The following is a 26,886-nucleotide window of genomic DNA, read 5'->3' as shown; positions in this document are numbered from 1 at the left end:
ATTCTTAGCTCATATTCCATTCAAAAACAGCCAGCTGGATTTAGTCTTTCGGTTATAGTGTTTGCGGATCTCTAAACTAAGCAACAAGAAATATATCAAGTGATCTCTGGGCTCTGGGACAAAGCTAGGGAATATGCATTTCAAAGCTCAAGATGTGCAAATGAAAAGCCCTGGAAACAGACTGCATGCCAAGAATGCTGACCAGAGCTAAAGACCTTGGCTCTCTGCAGCCCAGTCCAGTCCATTGAACCAGCTGTCAGATCAGCTCTTAAAAGGGGGAAGGACCCCAGGGCCATCCAGATGTGTCTCTCAAGTAACCATAAAAGCTCTAATATAATAAACCACACCTTAAATAAAGTATGCTTTTAAAATAAGATTAAATGTGCTTAAAGAAATAAAGAAAAGATATCATAAAATGAATTATTCAAAGAAACACAGGTACTGTCAAAAAAAAAAAAAAAGAAATCATGGGTAGCATAATTACCTTAAATTTTAAAAATGGGAAAAGAGTCACAAGTATTCATATGAAGGACTCTAAAAGGGAGAAAGGATTGAAAATTGAGCTTATAGATCTTAGAAAAGAAATGAAAGTGAACAATAAAAATATAATGGTTCTGAAAGTCACATTAAAAACATCACATAAAAATGAACATCACTAAAAACAAAGTCAAAAGTAGAGTGGATATTATTCTTTCTTCTAATTCTTTTAGGTGGTAGGTTAGGTGGTTTATTTGAGATTTTTCTTGTTTCTCAAGGAAGGCCTGTATGGCTGTGAACTTCCTTTTTAGAATTGCTTTTGGTGTATCCCATAGATTGTGCAAAGTTGTGTTTTCATTTTTGTTTGTCTCAAGGTATTTTCTGATTTCTTCTTTGATTTCATCATTGACCCATTGGTTTTTAGTAGCATGTTGTTTAGTCTCTATGTGTTTGCTCTTTTCCTGCTTTTCTTTCTGCAGTTGATTTCTGGTTTTATACTGTTGTAGTCAGAAAAGATGCTTGAAATAATTTCTATTCTTTTAAATTTGTTGAGGCTTATTTTGTGACCTAGTATGTGGTCTATCCTAGAGAACTTTCCAAACGTGCTTGAAAATAATGCATATTCTGGGATTTTGGGGTTTAGTGTCCAGTAGATGGCAAGTCTAACTGTTCTATTGTATCACTTAAGACCTCTGTTACCTTATTGATTTTCTGTCTGGATGATCTGTCCATTAATGTCAGTGGGGTGTTAAAGTCTCCTACTATTACTGCATTATTGTCAACTTCTCCCTTTATGTCTGTTAATATATACTTTATATATTTAGGTACTCCTATACTGGGTGTATATATGTTAGTGAGTGTAATAGCCTCTTCTTGTACTGACTCTTTTATCATAATATAATACCTCTTTGTCTTTCTTTATGGCCTTTCTTTTAAAGTCTATTTCATCTGATATGACTATTGCTACCTCTGCCTTCTTGTTACCATTTTGCATGAAATATCTTTTTCCATCTCCTCAGTTCTAGTCCCTGCATATCTTTCATCCTCAAGTGTGTCTCATGTAGGCAGCATACTATAGGTTCTTTTTTTCAAAATCAAACCTGTCACTCTATGTCTTTTGATCAGAGTGACATTGAAAGTAATAATTATTACTTTAATAATAGGTATGTACTTATTGCCATTTTAATCCTTGTTCTCCAGTTGTTTTTGTAGTTCTTCTTTGTTTATTTCTTCTTTTTGTTTTTCCTTTTGTGGTTTGATGATATTCTTCTGTAGTATGCTTGAGTTCCTTTCTTTTTGGTCTTTATGAATCTACTGTCTGTTTTTGATTTGTTGTTACAATGAAGTTCAAGTATGTTGACCCACAACTATACTGATACCTAAATGACTTTAAACTGATAGTCATTCAAGTTCAAACACATTCTAAAATATCTACATTTTTATACTTCTCTCCCCCACATTTTGTGATTCTTGATGTCCTCATGATGTCTTCACGCTTATCCTTTTACTGTTTATTGTAGTTATAATCGCTATTACATCTTTTTGATTGTTTCTTGATTTATGTACTGGCTTATTTAAGTGATCTTCAATCCTTACTGTATATGTCTTTCCTGTTGTGACTTTTTTTTCTTTCCTACATATTCTTTCTTCCTTTCTATTTAGATAAAACCTTTCAGTGTTTCTTTTACGGTAAGTTTAGTACTGTTGAATTCTTCCAGTTTTTGCTTGTCTGAGAAATTCTTTATCTTTCCTTCTATTCTATATGATGATCTTGCTGGGTAGAGTAACCTAGGTTGCAGATTTTTCCCTTTCAGGACTTTTAATATATCATGCCACTCGCTTTTAGCCTGCAAAGTCTCTGTAAAGAAATTAGCTAACAGCTTAATGGAGATTCCTTTGTAAATAATTCTTTGTTTTTCTCTTGCTGCCTTTAGAATCCTCTCTTTATGTTTAACTTTTGTTATTTTAATTATGATATGTCTTGATGTGGTCTGTTTTGAGTTCATCTTGTTTGGGACCCTCTGTGCTTCTTGTACTTGGATATCTGTTTTCCTTATTTAGGTGTAAGTTTTCAGCAGAAGGAAAGAAATAATAAAGATCAGAGAAGAAATAAATAAAATAGAGATTTAAAAAAAACAGTGGCAAAAATCAATAAAACCAAGATCTGGTTTTTTGAAAATATAAACAAAATTGGCAAACCACCAGCCAGGCTCAACAAGAAGAAAAGAGAGAAAACGCAAATAAACAAAATAAGAAATGAAAGAAGAGAAATAACAACCAATACCACAAGAAAATACTAAGAATAGCTATGTGCCAACAAATTGGACAACCAGAAGAAATGGACAAGTTTCTAGAAACATACAGCCTGCCCAGACAGAGTCAAAAAGAAACAGATAATTTGAATAGAATGATCACTACGAGTGAAATAGAACCTGTAATTTAAAAAAATGACCTGCTAACAAAAGTCTAGGACTGGTGGCTTCACTGGGGAATTCTACCAAACATACAAAGAAGAAATTATACCTATTTCTTCTCAAACTATTCCAAGAGCCTGAAGAGGAGGGAATACTCCCAAATTCATTCTATGACGCCACCATCACCTTGATACCAAAATCAAGACAAAAACACTACAAAGAAAGAAAGAAAGAAAGAAAATTACAGGCCAGTATCTTTGATGCATAAAGATGCAAAAATCCTCAACAAAATATTAGCAAACTGAATCCAACAATACATAAAAAGAATCACACACCATGACCAAGTTGGAGTCATTCCAGGGTCGTAAGGATGGTTCAACATATGAAAATCAATCAGTGTGATACATCTCATTAACAAAAGGCACAGAAAAAACATTTGATAAAATTCAAGGTCTGGTCATGATAAATCTCTCATCAAAGTGAATATAGAGGGAACATATCTCAACATAATAAAGGCCATTGATGACAAACCCAAAGACAACACAATACTCAGTGGTGAAAAGCTGAAAAGCTTCCCACTAAACTCGGAAACAAGACAAGGATGCTCACTCTCACTACTTCTTTTCAACATAATACTAAGGTCTTAGCCACAGCACTCAAACAAGAAAAAGAAACAAAGGTATCCTACTTGGAAGGAAAGAGGTAAAACTGTCACTATTTGCAGATAACATAATACTCTAAATTGAAAACACTAAAGCCTCCACACAAAAACTACTAGAACTAATGAATGAATTCAGCAAGGTGGAAGGATATGATTAATATACAAAAACCTGTTGCATTTCTTTATACTAATAATGAACTATCAAAAAGAGAAAGTAAAAAGACAATCCTGTTTAAAATCACATCCAAAAAAAAAAAAATACCTAGAAATAAACTTAACCAAAGAGTTAAGCTGAAAACTATAAAACATTGATAAAGGAACAGAAGATGATCAAAGAAATGGAAAGATATCCCATGCTCTTGGATTGGAAGAATTAATATTCTTAAAAAGGCCATACTACACAAAGCAATCTGCAGATTTAATGCAATCTCTATCAAAATACCCACAACGTTTGTCACAAAACTAGAACAAATAATCCTAAAATTTATATGGAACCACAAATGATCCAGAATTGCCAAAAAAAATCTTGAGGAAAAAGAACAAAACTGGAGGTATAACCTTTCCAGACTTCAGCCTATACTACAAAGCTACAGTAATCCAAAGAGCATGGATTGGCATTAAAAACAGAGATCAACGGAACAGAATAGAGAGCCCAGAAGTAAATGCACACACTTATGGTCAATTGATTTATGACAAAGGTGGTAAGAATATATGATGGAGAAAAGACAGTCTCTTCAGCAAGTGGTGTTGGATAGCTACATGTAAATCAATGAAATTAGAACATTCCTTCACACCATGTAAAAAAATAAACTCAAAATGGTTTAAAGACCTAAATTTAATACATGACACCATAAAACTCCTAGAAGAGAACATAAGCAAAATACCATTTGACATAAATGGTACCAATATTTTCTTAGATCACTCTCCCAAGGCAATAGATATAAAAGTAAAAGTAAACAAATGGGACCTAATCAAACTTAAAAGCTTTTGCACATCAAAGGAAACCATCAACAAAATGAAAAGATAACCCACAGAATGGGAGAAAATATTCACAAACGATGCAATCAACAAGGAGTTAATATCCAAAATATGCAGAAAGTCATACAACTCAATATTGACAAAACAAACAACCCAATCAAAAAATGGGTAGAAGACCTAAATAGACATGTCTCCAAAGAAGACATACAGATGGCCAACAGGCACATGAAAAGATGCTTCTCATTGTTATTTATTAGAGAAATGCAAATCCAAACCACAATGAGGTATCACCTCACACCTGTAAGAATGGCTATCATTAAAAGGTCTACAAATAATAAGAGCTGGAGAGGGTGTGGAGAAAAGGGAACCCTCCTACACTGGGTGGGAATGTAAATTGGTGTAGCCACTATGGAAAGCTATATGGAAGTTCCTTAAAAAACTAAAAATAGAGCTACCATATGATCCAGCAATCTCACTCCTGGGTATATATCCAGAAAAAATGAAAACTCTACTTTGAAAAGATACATGCACCCTCAATGTTCACAGCAGCACTATTTACAACAGCCAAGACATGGAAATCATCCAAGTGCCCATCAACAGATGATTGGCTTAAGAAGATGTGATGTATATATATAATTGAATATTACTCAGCCATAAAAAGAATGAAATATTGGCCTTTGCAGCAACATGAATGCTTAGTGAAATAAGTCAGACAAAGACAAATATCATAAGATAACACTTATGTGTGGAATCTAAAAAATAATACAAATGAATCTATATATAAAACAGAAACAAACTCACAAACATAGAAAACAAACTTATGGTTACCAAAGGGGAGGTGTGGGAGGGACAAATTAGGAGTATGGTATTAAAAGATACAAACTACTACATATAAAATAAATAAGCAACAAGGATTTACTGTACAGCACAGGGGATTATATCCAATATCTTGTAATAACCTATAATGGAATATATTCTGCAAAAAAACAAAAACAAATCACTATGCTGCACCCCTGAAACTAACATAATATTGTAAATCAACTATACTTCAATTTTTAAAAAAGTATCATGTGATAGGCTAAAGTAAATCTCATAAATAAAATAGTAGAAAACAAAATAAAACATGAACATGATTATGGAGAAAATTATGGCTACCACAAAGGATACTGAACTATATATAACTTGTTTTCGTAAAAACAGAACAAGTATCACAAAATTCAAGTACACAGTTAACCTGTCCTGAAATATGTTAGGCTTGAATCTACTGATTGAGTCTCAAAGTGTTCCAGGAAAAACAGATACAGAGAGATTGATATAAGTACACACATATATTCTGGCAAATTCCTCAGCCTTTAAGGATAAAAAAGAATCATATGGGGATTCGTGAAGGAATGAAAGAGCAAGTCACATTCAAAGTGGAATGTCAGGTGGTCTTTAGAGGTCTCCAATGAAATACTTAGTTCTAGAAAAAGTGTAGAAATACTTATACATTTCTAAGAAAAAGTGTTACCCCAAGTTTGTACGTAGTAAATGTCTTTTATATTTAAAGTAAAAGATAGAACTTCTCACTCTTGCATAATGATATTTAGCCAAACAAGAGATAACACAAAATCAAAAGCTTAGGAAAATAGAAACTGTAGAAAAGCATGGTTAGTGAGAGTTGAATCCACTTATGTGAACACTGAAGATTAAAGAACTAAAGTAATTACAGTTACATAATCTAATGTGAATGTTATACTTTTTGGAAATGTTAAAATGATAATATAATTAAAAATGAAAGCTAAAAGATCAAATGTGGGAGGAAGTATGAGTGGTATTTTTCTCATATTTCTTATCAGGGAGTCAAATATTTTTCAAACTTGAAATGTATAGTTAAAAATAACTCTTTTCAGACATGTGCTCAAAATATTATTACCTCCCATGTACAATTTCTCAGTAAGTATTATTGAGTGTACTTCCTGAAAAGGAGGAAGTAAATAAAAAAGATCAGGAAACAAGATATGTAATGGATAACTGTCACTGTGACCATCCTATACTTCAAAATTCCAACAAAATGACAAAGTCCCATTTTATGAGTCCCATCTTCCCCTAGGTACAATCCAGAACCCTTGCTTCTCTAGCTGCCATGGAGCTAGAGTACAGGCAAATGGCCTAGGATCTACTAGACAGAAGCTTTCACAGGTGTCTTCAATTCCAAAAAAATGGACACAAGAAATGTTAACAAACCCAGCTGTGTTTAGTCTTGTTATTTCTATGTTTGTTTGTTTTCTGGAATAGATGGCCAAATATGTTCAGATTTTAGTAACACTTGGCAAACAGCATTTCTAGTATCTCAGATGTGAATGGTAGAAGTGGTGGTAGTATCTTCTTAGTCATATTTGATCTTTGATATGGTTCTGCATATTCTTCATTGAATATTAGTCATGAACCTGGTCCCCCAGCTCTCTCCCAACTATTCTGTAAGCTACATAATGCCTTTTACTAAACTGGAAATTATGCTAAAGGTAGAAGACACTAAATTTTGTTATTCTCAATTTAAAAGCTATCTTTAACAGGTATGTCTTGCATACATGTACATGTGCTGCACACACATATACACATAATTCTTTGTCTCACTTGTTTTTCTTCAATTAAAGTTAAATACAGTTAAGCTTAATTTTAAGTTTAAAACACTCTGCATGATACCATTGCAATATCTAAACTATTCCTATCTTTTAGACGGCTCATGTGTGAATAAAGGGAGACTGGGTTGATGGTCACTAAAACTAAATGTTAGGTGATGGGTGGTAAGATTCGTAGTAAATTTTTGTTTCGTTTTCTGGAAATTTCCATCTTGCTTTGCTTTTTCTTCTTTTTATATATATGAATAGGCATTTTTTATAAAGGCAATAAAATGATTGTACTAAAAACTGGTATAAAGGAACAGTTCCATTCAAAGTATTTATCGCACATTTAAGAAATATTTTTCCCTGTGTAGGCAATTCATCACATGTGAGGGTACATTTATATGTATATAAATGTTTTTGTGTGTGTGTTATTTAAGGATCACCGGAAACTAGCCCACTATTTGACAAAATGTTTTTTCTATCTTAATTATGTATTCATACCTCATTTATGTATCTGAATAGAAATTGAGAAATAAATGTAGAGGTCAGGATTTCATAAAACTATTCCTCATCACAACAAAACTTAACACCTGTGTATATGTATGTACTTTTATATGATTTATATGAAATTCTGGAAAGAAAATAAGACAATTTAACATTCATTGTTCTAATGTGACAAAGCTTTCCTCTTCACAAAGAAGTCAGAAATAAGATAGAAAACATAAATTTATTTTCTTTTCAGATCCAAAGTCATGTGTATCTACAGAAGCTTATCTCCTGTAGTAATATGCAATGCTAAGCACTCCATACCCAAAAAGAATCTGAAAGAGAGACTGCACTCTACATAATTATGTAAATGGATTTTTTAAGAAAAAGCAAAAAGCAGAAATGACAATATGCTAATAGGCCAGCAGCATTGAATATGCTGAGGATTATTAAAAAACGAAGTGCTTGTTCATGCCCAGAGCCTTTTTCTACTTAATATTTTTTCATGGCACCTCCAAAGGAAGTATTCAAGAAAGAAGGCCCTCAAATCATAATTACCATAATTATGCTTTTTCATCTTAAAATCCTTTACACACCCCTAGAATAAATATTATATGTAGTATATAGTATCATAATTAAAGTAAATGTTCAAAGAAATGATGCTTTGATTGCTGTTTGCCACATAGTCTATCTAATGAGCCAGAACTACACAGTGTATATGTGTGTTATGTGTCTATTTGTTATTATTATTAGCATGGTGGCTTTGACTAATCTTAATTAAAAATCTGCATAAAATATTTCTATTCCGTTGTATAGAATGCACTAGAAATATATAATGAAAATTAATATTGGAAGCAGGGAATAATTTAGACTATTATCAAAGAAATGCTTTAAAAGAAAGCTTTCAAATGGAGATAAGCCTTGTAAAAGAACATCAGAGATTAACAGGAGCTGTGAGCTCTTTGCTTGGCCATGTGAATATATTGTTTAATTATGGATCAAGTTTAGTCTTTAGTTGCTTGACCACCGTGGATTATTTTTTCCATTTTCTTCTATGAAATCATGCTGAGCTGGGTGATATATAGATAAAACTTGATATTATTCACCCGCCTATATTCTGTGGAGAACATCAAAACTGGGTAAGAGGTTGGGAGGAGGTGCAGAAAGACCTTTAGAAGGCTTTGATTTTGAGTAAAAAGAGAAATTCAATTCTTATTATTCTAAAACAAAATACAACTCACTCTGTGCAAAAAGATTTAAGAACCAGAGATAATATATTTTTGCGGACTTAAGTCCATGAAAAAAAGTGACCAAAATACAAAATGAAATTGTCTTTTTGCTGCTAACACTCATAGTTCAAAGAGTAGCTGAATATGGTATCTGTATAATGAAGACTTAGGGGGAAATCATCTGCTATGCCTCTGAAAAGCAGAACACAAATTAAAAAAAAAGGAATTGGGAAACAATTCCTGTATTTTCACCTTTTTCAGAATGTCATAACCAAAATAATGGCTGGCTTCTTCTTGAATGAAGCAAAAATATTTTATTTCTAAAGTCCAGAACCTCTGTTTGTAGCTAATAGTAAACAAAAGTAATTTACCTTTTTTTTTTTTCAGAAGGTGGCAATCTTGTGTGACGGGAGGATATTTAAAATGGGAATGAGAAAATGTGGGCGCTAGCTCCTTATTTGCCACTAAAAAGCTATGTGTTTCGTGGTCAGTTTCTTGGGGTTTCCATTCCATACCTACAAAATGAGGTGGCTCACTAAAGTTCTGGAAACACCAAAATATCATGATTCTAAGATTATACTTGTTTGTAATTCCTTTCTCATTCTCCTTTAACCTCTCTTCAATCAGGCTTTTTGCCCTTCCCACTTCATTAAAACTGCTCTTGTTGAGATACACAATAATATCCATATCACTAACTACAACAATCCCTTCTCAGTCCTCTTATTATTTGATGTATCTCTGTTCTCTTTCCACTGGTAAATTGTATTTTCATTGCAGCAGTCAAGATGATCTTTCTCCTTCTTTTTCCGCTTCTTCCTGCCCTTCTTCTCCTTCAACACTTTCTGTTCAACAAATTTTTCTAAACTTTTTATACTATTTTCAACAAACATTCTGTGGGTAGGGCCTTTCTCACCGAGTGAGTTTTGAGTCAAGTCAAATAAAGACAAATCCTTTAAAATGAGCTTTTACAGAGAGCTGTCATGCAACTCGAGTGACAATTCTTTAGTGATACGGATTTTAGGGCAGCTTCAGAGAGATTTTGTCCCTAAAGTGGCTGCTAGGCTCTGGTTTTCACAGCTATCATGGCTGTGAGGCTAATTATTTTCAAGGATTCCATCAAGCTGGGAAGAAGGGCATGGCTATAAGGCAAGTTCATCTAGCATTATCTGCTGTTCATACTGAGATCCGGCCATTTTTCTTGAATAAATGTTCCTTGACTCTTGTAAGATTTGGGTTAATTTGAAGAGTTCAGGAAAATGTTGATTTTGACCATTTTGCACTGTTCTTGGTACTTTTATGGAGAAAAGGATTTTCAGAGGTTCTTAATCTGCCATTTAGAAATGCTTTCCTACAACTGAGTGAAGGACTTATTCCCAAAACTTGATTTTAGCTCATGTTTTCAAGCTTGCTGAAATGGTGCAGAAAACCTCAAGCAGAAAAAAATAACCAAAGAACTAGACCTTGATGCTTCATATTCAAGCAGCTGAAAATCAAAGAGAAAGAGAAAGTCCTAAAGGAAGTCAGAGAGAAAAAAGAAACTTTACATACAAATGAACAATGTTTTTCACCAGAAACTGTACAAGCCAGGAGACAGTAGAGTAACATCTTTAAGGCAGGGAAAAAATTTTAGAAGTCATCCTAGTATTCTATTCCCAGTGAAAATATCTATTAAAAACAAAGGACAAATAAAAACTTTTTATGACAAATAACAGCTGAGGAAATTACTAGGAGTGCTGCTGAATATTCTATCACCTATGAAATTTATTTTTGGTTTATTTTCCATGAAGTCCTTTTTTAAAAATTAAACTATTTTGAGACAGATTCACATGTAGCTGTAAGAAATAATACAGAGATATCCTGTGTACCTTTTAGAAGTCTCCTCTAGTGGTAACATCTTGCAAAACTATACTACAAGCAAGATACAGACATTGATATAGTCAATATAAGACACAGTTCCATCTCCAAAAAGATGTCTTATAATGACATTTCATAGTCACTCCTCTCACCATCCCCAACCCCTGACAACAATTAACCTATTCTCATTTCTATAATTTTGCCTCTTAAAACTGTTATATAAAGGGGATCAAAATAATTTTCAAGATTGGCTTTTGTAACAGCATAATTATCTCAAAATCCATACAAATTGTTCCATGTATCAAAAGTTTATACTTTTTTATTATTGAGTAATATTCCATGCCGTAGATGTATCACTGAAAATTTAACCAGTCACCTATTGAAAGACATCTGGGTTGTTTCCAGCTGGGGCTATTTTGAATGAAGCTATTATGGATTATTTATATATGGGTTTCTGCTTGATCATGGATTTCATTTCTCTGTGATAAAGGCCCAAGAGATCAATTGTGGCATCATATGAGAGTTACATGTACAGTATTAAAGGAAAGTGTTAAACTGTTCTCCAAAATTAATTACCAATTTACATTCCTAACAACAGTATAGGAGGGTTCCCTTTTTCCACACCCTCTCCAGCATGTATTATTTGTAGACTTTTTGATGATGGCCTTTCTGACTGGTGTGAGATGATATCTCATTATAGTTTTGATTTGCATTTCTCTAATAATTAGCAATGATGAGGATCTTTACATGTGCCTGTTAATATTGAGCTGTATAAGCTGTTTATATATTTTGGATATTAATCCCTTGTTGGTCGCATTGATCATCTCAATAGATGCAGAAACAGCTTTTGATAAAATTCAACATCCAATCATGATGAAAACTCTTCAGAAAGCAGGTGGAGAGGGAACATACCTCAACATAATAAAGGCCATGTATGACAAACCCACAGCTAAGATCATACTCAATGGTGAAAAGCTGAAAGCCTTTCCTCTAAGATCAGAAACGAGACAAGGATTCCCACTGTCATCACTTTTATTCAGCATAGTTTTGGAAGTCCTAGCCACAGCAATCAGAGAAGAAAAAGACCTAAAAAGAATACAAATTGGAAAGGAAGAAGTAAAACCATCACCATTTGCAGATGACATGATCCTACACATAGAAAATCCTAAAGACGCCACCAGAAAACTACTAGAGCTCATCAATGAATTCGGTAAATTTGCAGGATACAAAATTAACATACAGAAATCTGTTGCATTTCTAAACACTAACAATGAACTATCAGAAAGAAAAATTAAGGAAACAATCCCATAAAAAAAAAAACAGAATACCTAGGAATAAACCTACCTAAGGAAGTGAAAAAACCCCTACACTTGGAAAACTGTAAGATGCTGATGAAAGAAACTGAAGATGATCAAACAGATGGAAACAAACACAGACACCATGTTCTTGGGTTGGAAAAATCAAAATTGTTAAAATGACCTTACTACCCAAGGCAGTCTACAGACTCAGTGCAATGCCTATCAAATTACCAACAGCAGTTTGCACAGAACTAGAATTTTAAAAAATTAAATTTGTATGGGAACACAAAAGACCCTGAATAGCCACAGCAATTTTGAAAAAGAACAGAGCTGGAAGAATCATGCTCCCTGACTTCAGACTATACTAAAAACCTACCTCACTCTTACAAGAACCCTTGTGATCACACTGGGCCCTCTTAGATAATCGAGGATAATCTCCTCATTTCCAGATCCTTAATTTAATCACACCTGCAAAGTCCCTTTTACCAGGTAAGGTAACATGTTTGTTATGTTAATGCCCATACTTATTCTGGGCATTAGAATGTAGACATCTGTGGGGGACATTATTCAACCTACCACACCACCTTTCAGAGTTCTCCTCTGGTTGCCTTGTATTGCTTTTAGGGTATGTAGTTACACTTAGTGGAGAGGAGAAGGAAGAGATGAGTCTTAAGGCTACATGTTTGTGTCCCTCCCAAAGGCATGTGTTGAAATCCTAACTTCCAGTGTGATAATACTAGGAGCTGAGAACTTTGGAAGGAAATTAGATTATGAGGGCTTTGCCTTCATGAATGGGATTAGTGCCCATATAAAAGACAAGGTCCCAGAGAGGACCCCTAATCTCTTCAGCCATGTGAGGACACGGTGAGAAGATGGCAGTCTGCAACCTGGAAGAGAGTCCTCACCAGACCTCATACTTCCATCCTCTAGAACTGTGAGAAATAAATTTCTATTGTTTATAAACCACCCAGTCTGTGGTACTTTGTAATAGCAGCCTGAACTAAGACGACGAGTATATGCCATTTTGCTTGGACTGGCAGTAAAATATTATTTTTGTCTCTAGCTTTGTGTCAAATTCAAATTTTACAAGTACCTGTTCTGTTTGTTTGTATTTAATTGAAATCACTGTTCAAAATATTGAATAAGACAATGTCAAACACAGAGTCATATAGCACAGCTTGGGACTGTCTCATTCCATTTTGATCTTATTGCACTATGTTTGAGAAGTATGAATCCATTTGTTTGTATCATCACCAAGTTAATCCTTCTCCATGTTTTCTCTACATATAAAAAATATGTTGCAGGATGCCCTACTGAAATCACAATGATGATAGCATTGTCTCATAAACAGACCAGGTAATCCCACAAAAAATAAATTCTACTACTTGCGATTACACCTTTCTTTTTTAGTAGAATCTAAATACCTTTTTTTAAATCTAAATCATTCCAAATTCTCTGCTTCATAAGATAATATAGATTATGGTGGAAATAGTCACTTCACTCTTATGAAATATCCCAAATCCATCTTCTTTCCCCTTTTGAAATTGTGGATTAGTACTCTGATTGCATCTTTGAAACTTCTACACTTTGATCCTGAACACTGTTAATGACACTTCTCACATCAAATTTTCAGATTCTTGCCTCTTGGGATGTCAGTTCTTAGTCTGCAGAGAGATGTAATTTTAAAATAACCAAGTCCCTTTATTAACTCCATGCTTTATCTTAGTGTTGAAATTTCTCCTATAAAAATCATATTTATTCTACTACTTTTCTATTTTTGAAATCACTCTCACTACCTGAACTCCTCATCCATCTATTCCCTCCACATGTGTGGTATACTTGAAAGGTGACAGGCACTGTGCTAGACCTACGGCATATAAAGGACAATAAATTGATAATCTGGTAAACATTCTGGTCATCTGTTAACAGTGTACCATTTTCCGCCAGCAGTGATCTTATCCCTTCTTTGTTCACAGTCTGTCTTTGAACATAGCTTGCCAAGCCTTTCCTTGTCTTTAGCAGTTCCATAAGCCTCAGTAACTCTGGCCTGGAACCTTTCTGACACTGTTCTTCCAAGTCTAGGCAGCTCTTTCATTTTCATTCCCTGCCCTATGCCCCTCCTTCCACCTCTTCTACGTGTTCTTTTATATTCCCAGTTCTTGATAAAGCTTCTTGTGCAGCTAACTTAGTTCCCTTAGAAATATTTTCTCACTTGTTCGAAAGGATATTGTATAAACTGAAGTTCATTTTTCTACCATGCCCCTTGAGCAACATTCCCTTTTAAGGCTCATACAGAAGGAAAACCTGATTTTTTCCTTTAAGTACTTCTGAAGTCTACTTTTTAAATATCTTAGTCCCACGTCTGGTTATGGCCAGCACTTATTTCCACTTAACCACTTCTCATCATGAACAATTTCTTGCTTTTTGATTAGCATTAGCTTATCAGAGCAGCATCTTAATTTCTTCATTTGTCTTTAGAAAAGTAAAAAGAATATCTTAGATCCACTTTCTTCAGCACAATTAGATTCCCAGATGGTTTAAACTTATCATGACTTTTTCTTAATAGTGTTTGTATTTTTTTTTGCCATTTAGAGTAAAAATCATGTTTAATTATAAGCTCAATTATTTTCTCAAAATACCTTTCCTAAATAAAGACCTCGAAACCATTCTTCCACCAGTTCATTTTCCTAAATATCATAAAATTTCCACAAATACAAAGAGCCATGTTATTTTCTTGGCTCTACTTAGAGCAAACCAGCTGTCTGCAGAGCTATCAGCAGGGTTTATTTTTCTTGGCTTAAATACAAACCTCTAGTTATTAATATGGGTGTGAGTTCTTCTTGCTGACAATTTAAGATAAAGTAAATTGGAAGTGACATAAAAGAGCACGTGTGTGTTAATGTGCATCACCAAGGTTCTTTCCTGACATCCTGAAAGGTCTTGTCTGGAGGGCCCACACTGGCGACCATCGCAAGTAACCTCGTGCTCTAAAGGGTGGGCGTTCTCATTGATTTGTAAAAGTGACAGATGCAGCATATGATTGTAAATTAGCAATGTGAAGTTAGTCCCAAGAAATCTCCAAGCAGGTTCCACCAACCTCCTACCCCCAGAAATTATCTGGCTGCTTCTCAAGCTTTTAACATTTCCTCCGACTTACTGCAGTGAGTCCTTTGGGTTTTGGTATATCTCTTTCTTCCCTCTTTCTCCTTAATGTACAGTCATTCAAACCAAAATTAGTCTAACCACTGAAAATTATCTTACCATTATAAGCGTTCTTTTCTCTTTACCTTTTGTGGCCCTGAATAAATTTTTTGGATACTGTCCACATCATAAAGCTTCACAAATGTTAGTGTGTATAAAAATCATCTAGGGTACTTATTAAAAATGCAGATTTCTAAGTTTCCTGCCCAGAGATTCTGATCCAGCAGGTCTGGCAGGCAGCCTTGATTATCTGTACATTTCATGTACTCCCCATGTGACCTTTATGCAGGTGGTCTGTGGACTGCCTTTCAGAAGCATCCGACTCAATTCTTAATCTCTTTTCAAGCTTAAATTATGTGTTTCTTTCTGTTTTTAGCTAGTTTACATTTTCCTTAGGCAACGATTTTAATAGTGAAGCGTGTCATCCTCACTCTCTCTGGTTCCACCATTTTGAAATGAGCTCCCCTGAAGTCTGATGCATTTCACAGTGTAATAGGGAGGAAACAAGAGTACAAGAGGCACAGACACTGATCACATGCTCTGCACTTCATGCTCTCCCATTTTATGTCTATGGTGGAGTGTGTTTAGAATGCATTTCAGCCCATCCTTGATAATAGCAACATTTTACTCTTGAGAGATTCCTCATTTAAATATTTTACATCAAATTAGATAGTACTTTACATAAGCACATTTTTTAAAAAGAGCATGTTCACATAAAATATTTAAATACTATTAAATTTATAAGGCAACTAATGCCATAGCACCTTAATCAAAAGCAAAATACCACATGATGAAATGTCATGACTCCAAAATGCATAGGGACAAACTTTGGCCCAGACTAAATGTCAGCAGTAAAATACTTGACAATGAAATGAGCAAGACCAAAGGTCAGGCTTCCATAAAAATCCCATTCTAGTTCCAGCTTCATTTTAAATCATTTCAGATTACATATGGTAAGTTGTCTATATTTTCAAGTGAGATATTCTTCCTCTGAACTTCACGCTGGGTATTGCTTATGAGAGTGAAAGGCCCAGGCTGGGAAGCTACACTTCGAGTGCTTTTCCTCTTCCTCTTCTTTTCAATCTATAAAAGTCTGCCTTGGTGACTAGATCTCTTTTTATTTTTAGGTCCCTTTTTATAAGAAGAGCCTCTAATAGCTTACAGGACAAATGAGTGGCTTATGGCCTCATATGTCCTGCTTTGTCCCAGAAAATCCCAAATTACAAACTGTTGTAGATAAATTATAACTGTTAATTATTGTAGTCCCCCTTTTAGTCTCAAAAATGCTCAAATTTAGAATATAACACATGTGGCCATTCTATTTATGGTTAATCTATAGAAGTCTTAAGATAAATGATCAAGTTAGATCATGACATCCTTTGGCTTAGAATCATCTAGTACAGTGCTTCTCCAACTTGAACGTGCATCCGAATCACTTGGAGCACTTATTAAAACAAAGTTTGCTGGTCTCCATCCCCAGAAATATTGGGCTGGGGTGAGGCCTGAGAATTTCTATTTCTGACAATTTCCCAGATGACGCTGGTGCTGCTGGTCTGGGGACTATACTTTGAGAACCAATGACCTACTAGCTTCCTATTTTACTCAGAATAAAAGCCAAAATCCTTATAATGGCATAAAAACTTAAATGATCTGGCTGACAGCTACATTTTTGACCTACAACCCTCCAACCTGCTTTCCCCACTCCAGCCACACTGGCCTCCTTGCTGTAGCAGAAATAAGCAGGCAGTCTTCTGCCTGAGTGCTGTCCCTTCTGTCTGCAGAGATCTCCCCCAGATATTTCAATGGTATACTTCCTCAATTCCTTCAAGTCTGAATCATGCTCTCAATAAGGCATGACCACTCTCATCAAAATTACAACCAACCGCCCTCCCCAGCTCTCTTACCCCAGCTCTCTCTTACCCTCAGGTTTTCCTTCTTTTTTTGAGAGAGAACATAACAATTTATAACGTTTTTATTCCACTCATTATCTGCACCTCCCACCCAGTGTAAGCTTTGCAAAGGGATCTTTTCTGCTTTATTGACTGATGTATCCCAAATGCCTTGATGAGAACCTGGCATACAATGGGCACTTTACATGTTTATTGAAAAGAGAAAATGAATCATCATTTTTAATTGTGCTTTTTATGTAAATGAGTAAGGCTAGAAGATTACCATAGAATCCTAAGATACTGTAAACACATATATAAATAGCTGCATACATTTTTAAGATCAGAATGTAACGCCCAGACTTTTGACTTGCAACCTTATCATGTATAATATAATCTATACTCATCAGGTTTATAAAACCTTATATGGCACCTATAAAATTTTTGTGCTTTTCACTTAGCAATTAAATGTCACACATTCTTAAATTTATTTTAACACATCTGCTGGTCATTCATTCCCAAGCTATCTTCTTTGCTCTTCTACCCATTACCACTAGTTTCAAAAGTCCAATATTAACTGTTTCTATGGAAACTATTAGAGATGTAACATCTATAATATACAAGAAAAAGAGGTAATGGGAAAAATTAGTGTCACTTGCATTATGTACTGTTTCATAGCTCTGCAAGAACTGATTCTACAAATAACACTCTTTCTGAAGATTGGACAGAATTAGAAGGTTAGAAAGATAACTGTTGTATCAGAGGAAATGATTCACAAGTTTGTAATAAAATATACTCAATTCTTTTGTAAGAGTCTTTGTCGTCACCATATTTTAAAAACCTGTTTTTTGATTTGATTTTAAACGTATTTCCTTTTTTTCTCAAAGTCTATGTTGTGGTGGACACCCTCACGATCCCACCCTCACTCCCAAGAACCCTGAGCAAAAAGGGAATTTTCAATTTCTGACTCTCCTGTTGTGTACATACATGAAGAGCAAAATTAAGGGTGTGATTTTTTGAAGTCAGTTTAATTAATTTGGCAACCTTTTAAAAGTATATAATTTTTTATCACTTCCATCAAAAATATGTCACTGGAGTTCCTCTTTATGTTTCTGAGGAAAGAAAATATTCCTGGGAGAACCTATATCCAATCAGAGAGAAAATAAGCTTAGCAATTATAGGCATATAGGCTTCCTAGAGGAAAGAGACATTTTCCTTTAATAGTTCAGCTGCTGTCATCAATTATTCAAAGCCCAATTTAGATGTTGTTGTTCTTTAAACTCTACTGGTTAACTGATTTGGGATTAATGTGTTAACACTGGCCATAAGCTACCGCATCCTGTATTCACTGTAAACTGCTCTCTGCTCTATAGAACTCAGTTCCCCTGGCTCTTAATTAACTACTCTGACCATCCTGTAAGGCTAAGTGGACTGATTAGCCCCACAAGAGGAGCAGCAAACACACTGATGGCTCTTTCTTATTTGACACGAAGGTTTAGGGGTCTCAGTGGGTATTTTTCTTCCAAATCCATTTTGTAACAGTTAGAATACTTTCTAAATGACTTTCTCCTAGAAGAATACTAGTGCAAATATGTCAAAGCTGTCAAAATTGTTGATGCCTAAGACAATTATTCAATAGGAAGAAAATACATAAAGAGGAAAAATTTTAATTTAATCTTTTTAGAGAAGACTGATGAAATTCAGCAGCTCATGGTATCTATACAATTTTGTGGGATATCATGACTTCAGAACTAAAAAGACCTATTCATAATCTTTGAGCTGCACTGGGTGCCTGTGTAAAACCTTCCTTATTGTTTTACTGTCTGTTTTTTGTCCTCAGCTTGGAAGCTAGCTCTTGTCTTATCTTAGCCTTTCCATATAGTTGTTTTGCTACATTCCCAAGTAGTAAACAAATTATTTAACTATAGTAATACTTTTAACTCATCCATCCATTATTAAAAGGGATTATTTTAACACATTCCAGTGGCCAGCCCAGTGCCTAACATGACATACTGCACAATAAATTTTCAGTGAATAAAGAATTCTTTACATCTTTTTTCTTTCTTTGATATTCCTTGTGACAATACCGCAAACTGAGTATGACTTTGGGGAATAAACCAGAGAAAATAATTAGGTTACTTCAAAATCAGTTATAGCGTGATTCTATGTAATACTGGCATGTTGTGGTATGAAATTATTTCAGTGATCCTTCTGATCAAAAAATCCTTTCAAAGAAATCATGAAGAAAACAAATTATAGGGAATTAAGTCAAGTCACTCCTGTCCAGATTATTTTCTGTAATACGTTCAGAGAAATGCTTCCTATTTTCTAGAGCAATTTGGGACTCACAGGCCCTTCACAGAAAAGGACTGCACCTCTCTGGGTTTTCAGTTCCCCAGTACTTTGATTCTCTGGCTGGTTTCATACCAACATTCTTCCTTGAGTCTTTCCTAGTTGAATATTACCCCTTGACTGTTTTGGGGGGTTGGTAGTGATAAAGAGATATTCACTATGCAGGAAGATAGGGGTGATTTGTTCGAAATTAAAGTATCTTTGAAAGTTTTAGGAGAAAAAGAATGATGCCATTCCTTCTCTCTGTTTTTTGTTTCTCTCACCAGGATGATATATTATCCTGGAAACAAAGAATCACATTGTGCTCATCTGATTATTTTTGTATCATTTCTCCATTTTTGAGATTCATAAAGTAACTGTAAAGTGGATTTGTTCGGATGATTGGTTGCCATTACTGCATCTCCAACTCAGGACTCTGAAAGTTTTCTTCAAAACATGACTAGAATAAACTTCAGTTTTACTTAGTATCCATCCTTCTGAAGTCCACACCATAAGAACATTTGATAACATGCTAAGAAGCCACACATTTTCTGTCAGTGAACTTTCCAAAGAGGCACTTGAAGCTAACCAAATTCTTCTGCCCTCATTGTGTCTAATACTTTTGCTCTTTCCCTCCGTAAACCGATAAATGGCATTAAGGCCTAGGATTATTATTTTTTAATGATACTTTGTCTAAGACAAAAGAGTTCAGTAAAATGAATTAAAACCCAATAAATGTTAAGTATTAATAAACTCTACAGAATCCCTGAATGGATATCTTATTTCATTTAGTAAGTTAGAGCTCAGAAGCCAAGCAACTCCTATATACAGCTAAAGAACTAAGCAGAAGTAGATAGTAATCTTAGCACAATTATGGACAGAGAATCAAAATTGATAGGAAATTGAGAGATATACTAATGTAGCATCTACTACATCCTTCATGTGAAGAGATGGAGATCAATTAGATTAACTTTAAATTCCTATCACTAAACATTACATGAGTCAAAGTTCCCCTAATTCACACACAAGTTAACTCTTGCTATTTTTTTTCCTCAAATGGCTAACATTTATTGACCACTTATACTGTAGCAGGCACTATTCTCAGCTCTTTATATGAACTAATTAATTTAATCTTTATAACACTCAGTGCTACGTATGTATACCTATTTTAAAGATAAGGTAACTTAGTCACAGAGAGTGTAAATAATTTGCTCAGGGTCACAGAACTGATAAACAGCTGAGCCAAGACTCAAACCCAGACAAGCCAGATCCAGAGTATGTGATCCTAACCTCCGCACTTCCTTTAATCATCATTAATGAATGTATTAGTCTCCCATTGCTACTGTAATAAATTACCCACAAATTTGGAGACTTAAACAACACAGATTTATAATTTTATAGTGCTAGAGATCAGAAGTCCAAAAAGGCTTTCACTGGCTAAAATCAAATGTTGGCAAGGCTGGGTTGCTTCTAGCGTTTCTGGGGGAGAAGTTGTTTCCTTGCCTTTTCCAGCTTCTGATGGTCATCTGCATTCTTTGGCTCATGGCCCCTTCCTCCATCTTCAAAGCCAGCAGGGTCACATCTCAAAAGTCTTGCTCTCTGTTTCAGTCATCACATCACCTTCTGTTTACCACTCTGATTCTCTTGTCTCACTTATAAGAGGGAGGACTCTTTTAATTACATGGGGCCCACCCACAGAATCCAGGATAACTTCCCCATCACAAAATATTTAATTTAACCCCCACCTGAAAAGTCCCTTGTACCATGTTAGGCAACACATTCACAGGTCTTGGAGACTAGGACAGGGACATCTCTGGGGGACTATTATTCACCCTGCCAGAGTCAGTCACAGTTAATTTGAAAGAGAAGTACCTGAATTGTATATGGGAATTAGAAGTGACTATCATGACTCTTCATCTCTCTCTCACACTTTTTCACATATGAATTTTAAATTTTTTCTGAAATAAGACTAAATCAATACTATCTCTCTGCTTTATTCAGAAAATATTGCTTTGAGCTCTTCTTAGCTTGTGTATACTTCTTGATTATGGCTGTAATTTTCAATAGACTATTTTTACTTGCTTCTAGTCACACACAGACCCTAAATCAAAAGCTACACAGCCAAAAGGCCTGGCTTTACATGGAACGCTTCCAATGCAAAAATAATCTATTACCAGACCTGACTGCATTGATGTGGACTCAGGTGGCGCTGAACCTGCAAAGCCATAATTACAGATGGCAGGTGGATGGCGCTAAAGATAGCTTAAGATGGAAATTCCCTGTTTATCTCCTTACCATTTTGTTCTATCAAAGGTAGAGAATTTGAAAGATAAGTTGGGGTAGTATGTCAAATACTTAACAAACCTCCAATGAAATAAAAAACTAAATTCAAGTCTAAGCCCAACAATTAGATATTATTAGAAATTTCTTCATACAAAAATTAAATGTGGTAATCACCTTCCTTCTTGTTTCCCTCTGCAGGGAATGGAACTGTAACAGTTATCCAGGTTGGGGGAGGGGATGGAGGTGATGAAGAGTCACACTGAGATATTGTCAGAAACATTTCCTGTCTGTGGCTTCTGCATAGACTTCTGTATTCAGAGCAGGGGGAACAAGAAAATTACAGCCAGCTCAATATTACCAGGTATTCTTCTTTACAAACATTTAAAAATGTGTACTGCACTCTAAAAGACTAACTTTATGTACTTAATATATGCACTGATCTCTTTGTTGTGCTTCGGGAACATATATCTGTTTTTCTCACATACTTATCATTTCAAAACACTATTTTTTTAATTTTGGGGAGAATAGTCAATCATTTTAAGTAATGGTCAATTTGAGACTCCCCCTGATATTTTAACATGCCTCTTTAGAAAACTGTACACAACTGCAATCAGAGCAAACAAAGACAATTTGCTTTACAGTGAAGTAGCTTAATGCTTTCCTTAAAGGTATAAGTTGATTAATTTCTTTTATGAGGCTAAGCAGGATGATCCAAGAAGAAAGATGTCATGTAGCTGCAGACTATTATTATTCATTACAATAAAGGCCAGGATAATAACAACCCAATAATAGAATACGAATCGACTTCAGCGAAATGACACAATGGAATTTACAGAAGGCAGCAAGCAGCTTTAAAGAAAACAGGATTGGGACCTCTCATGACAAAAAAATGAATCTTGTTTATCCCAGTGAAAATGAAATAAAAACTGGTCATCTTTGGGTCTGTATTCTAGCTCTGCATTTGCATTGGCAGAAGCAGCTCAGATCTACAGAAGAACACCCTTGCCCTTTTCCAATGGATGCAGGACGAAGTTCCTCCTATCAGCTTGTGTTTAATGCTATGAATCTGACTTCCTTGTCAGCATCATGATTCATGACAGCAAACAGAGAGAGTGTGAAGCCTGCATTTCTGTGGGTTGGGAATGGATTAGAGTATTTAGACAGCTTTCATGTCCAGTCTCAGCCAGTCATGCTGGACATAAAAGAAACTTCAGAAAATTCACCAGATCTACTACAGACTCAGACTGAGATCCAGGGAGATGAATCATTACTTGCTGAAGGTAAGTGTCATGAATATATCATTGAAGCCTACACTAGCAACCTTAGGGGAAAATCCTGTTCTTGTGTGAGTAAAAAATGCACATTGATCCTAAATAAAATTAGCAATATGTGTTGAGGAAACTTTGTAGGTTTCTATCCTAATGGGCTAGTGAAAAACTACCTAAGGGAGAGAGCATATACACACTATGTGCATTACGCTTGCCACTTGAATTAGGTGGCAATTTTCCTCTGTTCAACAGCAAATGTGTCCAGTGGTGGTTTGAATTCCACTCTTAGTGACTGTATATTATGACTTTGCCCCAGATTTGCTCCCTCTTTGGTTACTCAACACTTACTAGGAAGCCATTATGTACAAAGTACTGTACTATGTTACAGAAATATAAATTTAAATGACAATGTGAGCTCAGAAAAGCTCAGTCAAAAAAAAAATATTTAGACATCCTCCCTCAAAAGTGTTATCATAGGGACTTCCCTGGTGGTCCAGTGGTTAAGACTCCGTGCTTCCACTGCAGGAGGCATGGGTTTGATCCCTGTTTGGGGAACTAAGATCCCGCATGCCACGTGGCATTGCCAAAAAATAATAAAATAAAATAAAATGCTGAGTTAAAAAAATGTTATCATAAAGTTGCATACAGAGTGCTTGGGAGAAAAGGAGGGCATTTCTGAGGAGTTCTGATGGTAAGAGGCACTGTTTCTTGAGGACATCACATATGAATTTGATTTTGTGGGATGATGATGTGCTTGACATTTGGAGAAAAGGGGGAAGGAAGAAGTATTTTGGTTAGAAGGAATAGTGTGTACAAAATCATGCAGCAAAAAATGAAGAATATGTTATGTTAGAAGAATAGCTTGTCTATCATAGTATTGGAATATAGGGCTTATTACTGCAGTCAGGGAGGAAGGGCAGATAAAACTAAAAGGGTTGGTTGGTGAAACTTGCTAAAAATGTGCTACATAGAAATTTCAATCTTTATTATATGTTTTATTTTCTACTGTATTTAAGTTGATCTGTGCGTTAGAAATATAATGTTGATGAAAAGTGGCTTGAGGAGGTGTTAACAGAGGCAGGAAGAATCAATTGAGTGAGAGGCAGTAAGGGTAATATGAGAGCAAAATGCAGAGGAAGAAATGAAATTGGTAAATATAGAGATGAAATGGAAAGAACTTGTAGACATGCAAACACATACAAAAAAGAGCTTGTGTTTATCCTGAGTTACTGTGTAAACATCAATGTTTATAGGGAGGAAGGTGGTAGAGTGGTGGAGAGAAGGTAAAGCACTTGGCCAGGAGCAGACTGAGAGGGTGTGTTCAGGAGGAGATGTCCAGATCAAGCTGAGCTTGGATTGGATACATACTCTGCATGGAATGTAAGGATTTGGGAGTCAGCATGATGGTGGTGATCTTTCATATGCAGGATACAAAACAGACCACCTAGAAGTACACGTTGGCAGAGGAGAGAGTGGGACACAAAAACCAAGGCAATGCTAATGAGACATGTATTCATTTTGTTCCCCTCGTTAAGTTTCACCTCCAGCGAGCGTATCTGGAAAGAGGGAGGGCACAGATTTGGCCCACAGACAATGCAGAGTCCTCAAACTCTCCTGGGCTCCTCCAGGTGTCTTCCCCACTTATCAATTACACAAGTCACACGTGCATATCAGGCTTTACTGAGTTGTTCCCCAATATAACAAGATCATAATATGTGAAGAAAAGATTGTGAACCTCTTCTCGGTCAAGTGAAAAGCAGTCTAGAACCTAAATCTTTCATGATGTGTGTTCCAATGACTGCACCCCAGTTCCTAACTTTGCTTGTCATCCATTCCAAAAGATCCTACTCTAAATCTGCTGTATGAATCGACAGCCATCTTTTCATGATACATACCTACTTTCCAAAGGGTTTGATATTCTCCTAGTCTTCCTCATTCTCTAGCAAAACATGTCTGCACATTTATGTTACAGTCCATGGGGCTTTTATAAAAGAATCCAGGGTGGCTGTAACGATTTCAGATTTAGCCTCTTTAAGTTCTCCCTGTGAGTTTTGTGTGCAAATGTATGTGTTTTAGTTTTTGAGTGTCCATTGAATAACTGCTGGAGTACAAGTATACTTCATTCTCTAGCATTCACACTATACCTGTGAAAAACTGATCTTGATTAAATACACCTGGGGTGCACATAGGGGTGATTCAGGTTAGGCTACCTGATGTTGGATTTGGGGGTTCAGTTACACTTCCAACAGCTCTAATATGATGCTCCCTCATCCACAGACAAGATCATTAGCAACCATACTTCACACAATGTGGAGCTAGAGGCTGAACCTGTGTCTATTCTGGTAAATGTTTCTGGTCTTGCCACACAGCCCAGCAGAACTGACTCCCTTCTGTTTCTTTAGAACAGATTTACCCACATGGAGTCTGTGCCAGGTCTAGTTCTTCCATCCAAGCTTCTTGTTAAGACTTGTTAATCCAGTGAAAGCCAGATTATAATGGGGATGAGGAGTGATCAAAACATGTAAATGTGGAGAAAGAATTTGGCGGTGATGGGAAAGGGAGTGAAGGATATATTGAGAGGAAGGATTTTTAGGATGAGAAAGATTTGAGAACATTTGTACTCTGAGAGAAAAGCATTAAGTGGGGAGGAAGAGATTGAAGACAGTAAGGAGATGGTATAACTGACGGTTCAGGAGCTCAGAGGGGACAGGAGAGTTTGAAATAAAGGATTTAAGAAATGGAAGCATCTAAAATTGTGGGTTCCTCTTTTCTGAGAATGAAAGAAATGGACAATGAGGACATTGTTTGCCTATCAAAGATGTTTGTCTATCATAGGTCCCAGGATGAGAGAAAAGCCATTTAAGGACAGAAGCCTATTTTATTCCCCCAGGGTCTGCCAGTCTATCCCCTTGCTTGCATAAGTGCAAACCGAGGCTTGTGGGAACCAGAAGCCTTGTGGGAAACCTTTTTGGTGAAGTGCTTGCTAACAAGAAGCCAATGCTTCAGTGGGGAAGACAGAACAGTATGCAATTATGATAAATAAACACACATAACGTTGTAAGTTGTTAAAGCAATTCTGTAATATTTTCTAAATACGGTCATCTCTCTTTTGTACTAAAATAGGAAGGGACTGAGGGGTCACTTACAAATGTGTCAGCTTTTTACAAGAAAGAAAATGTTTAATGTAAAGAGATGGAACTAACCAGCAATCATCGTAGAATGGAAAACCTAATTTTGCAGGATTATAGAGTTAAAACTTTTTTGCTTCTGCTCTTATTTGGATCACTGCATATCAACTTTGTGAATCTGAGAGTTGTCAAAACCAGGAAAATAAACAATGCTAGAATGATTTTGGATTAAACTAACTTTGGAAATGTCTAATTAAAATCGATACTAGAATTAAACACAATGGTAAATATGGCAATTATACAAAAATCACAGGCATGAACCCATGAAACACCAACAGCAATTGGAGGATAGGAAGGGAGGAAAGAACTGTGGATTTGACACTAAAACTCAATAGGTGAACCTTATTAAGAAACATTACATGTGGCCTATTCCTTCTCTCCCTACCTCTGTCTCTCTATCACTTATACACACACACACACACACACACACACACACACACACACACAGAGCAAGATGATTTGCTACAATTCTTCCCACAGAAGGAAACTGTGGGTTGTTTCCCATAGGACTGTGCATTCAGTTCTAGTTCAGGCTGGAGAATCTGGGTTTCATTCCAGCCCCAACAGGACTCTGACTACAAATTACCACACTGAGAAGTTGCCAAAATAAATATTATCTTTTAAAACTCTTAAAGCTCTGTAAAGAAGTGTCTTAAAACTACTTAATGATATGTTACTCAAACTGGCAAACCAAAACAACAGCAATGCCATGAGGTGTATCATAGC

The sequence above is a fragment of the Orcinus orca genome, chromosome 3 (assembly GCF_937001465.1).
Source record: "Orcinus orca chromosome 3, mOrcOrc1.1, whole genome shotgun sequence".
NCBI lineage: Eukaryota > Metazoa > Chordata > Mammalia > Artiodactyla > Delphinidae > Orcinus > Orcinus orca.
The sequence above is the reverse complement of the archived record's forward strand: the minus strand, read 5'-3'. Positions refer to the sequence as shown.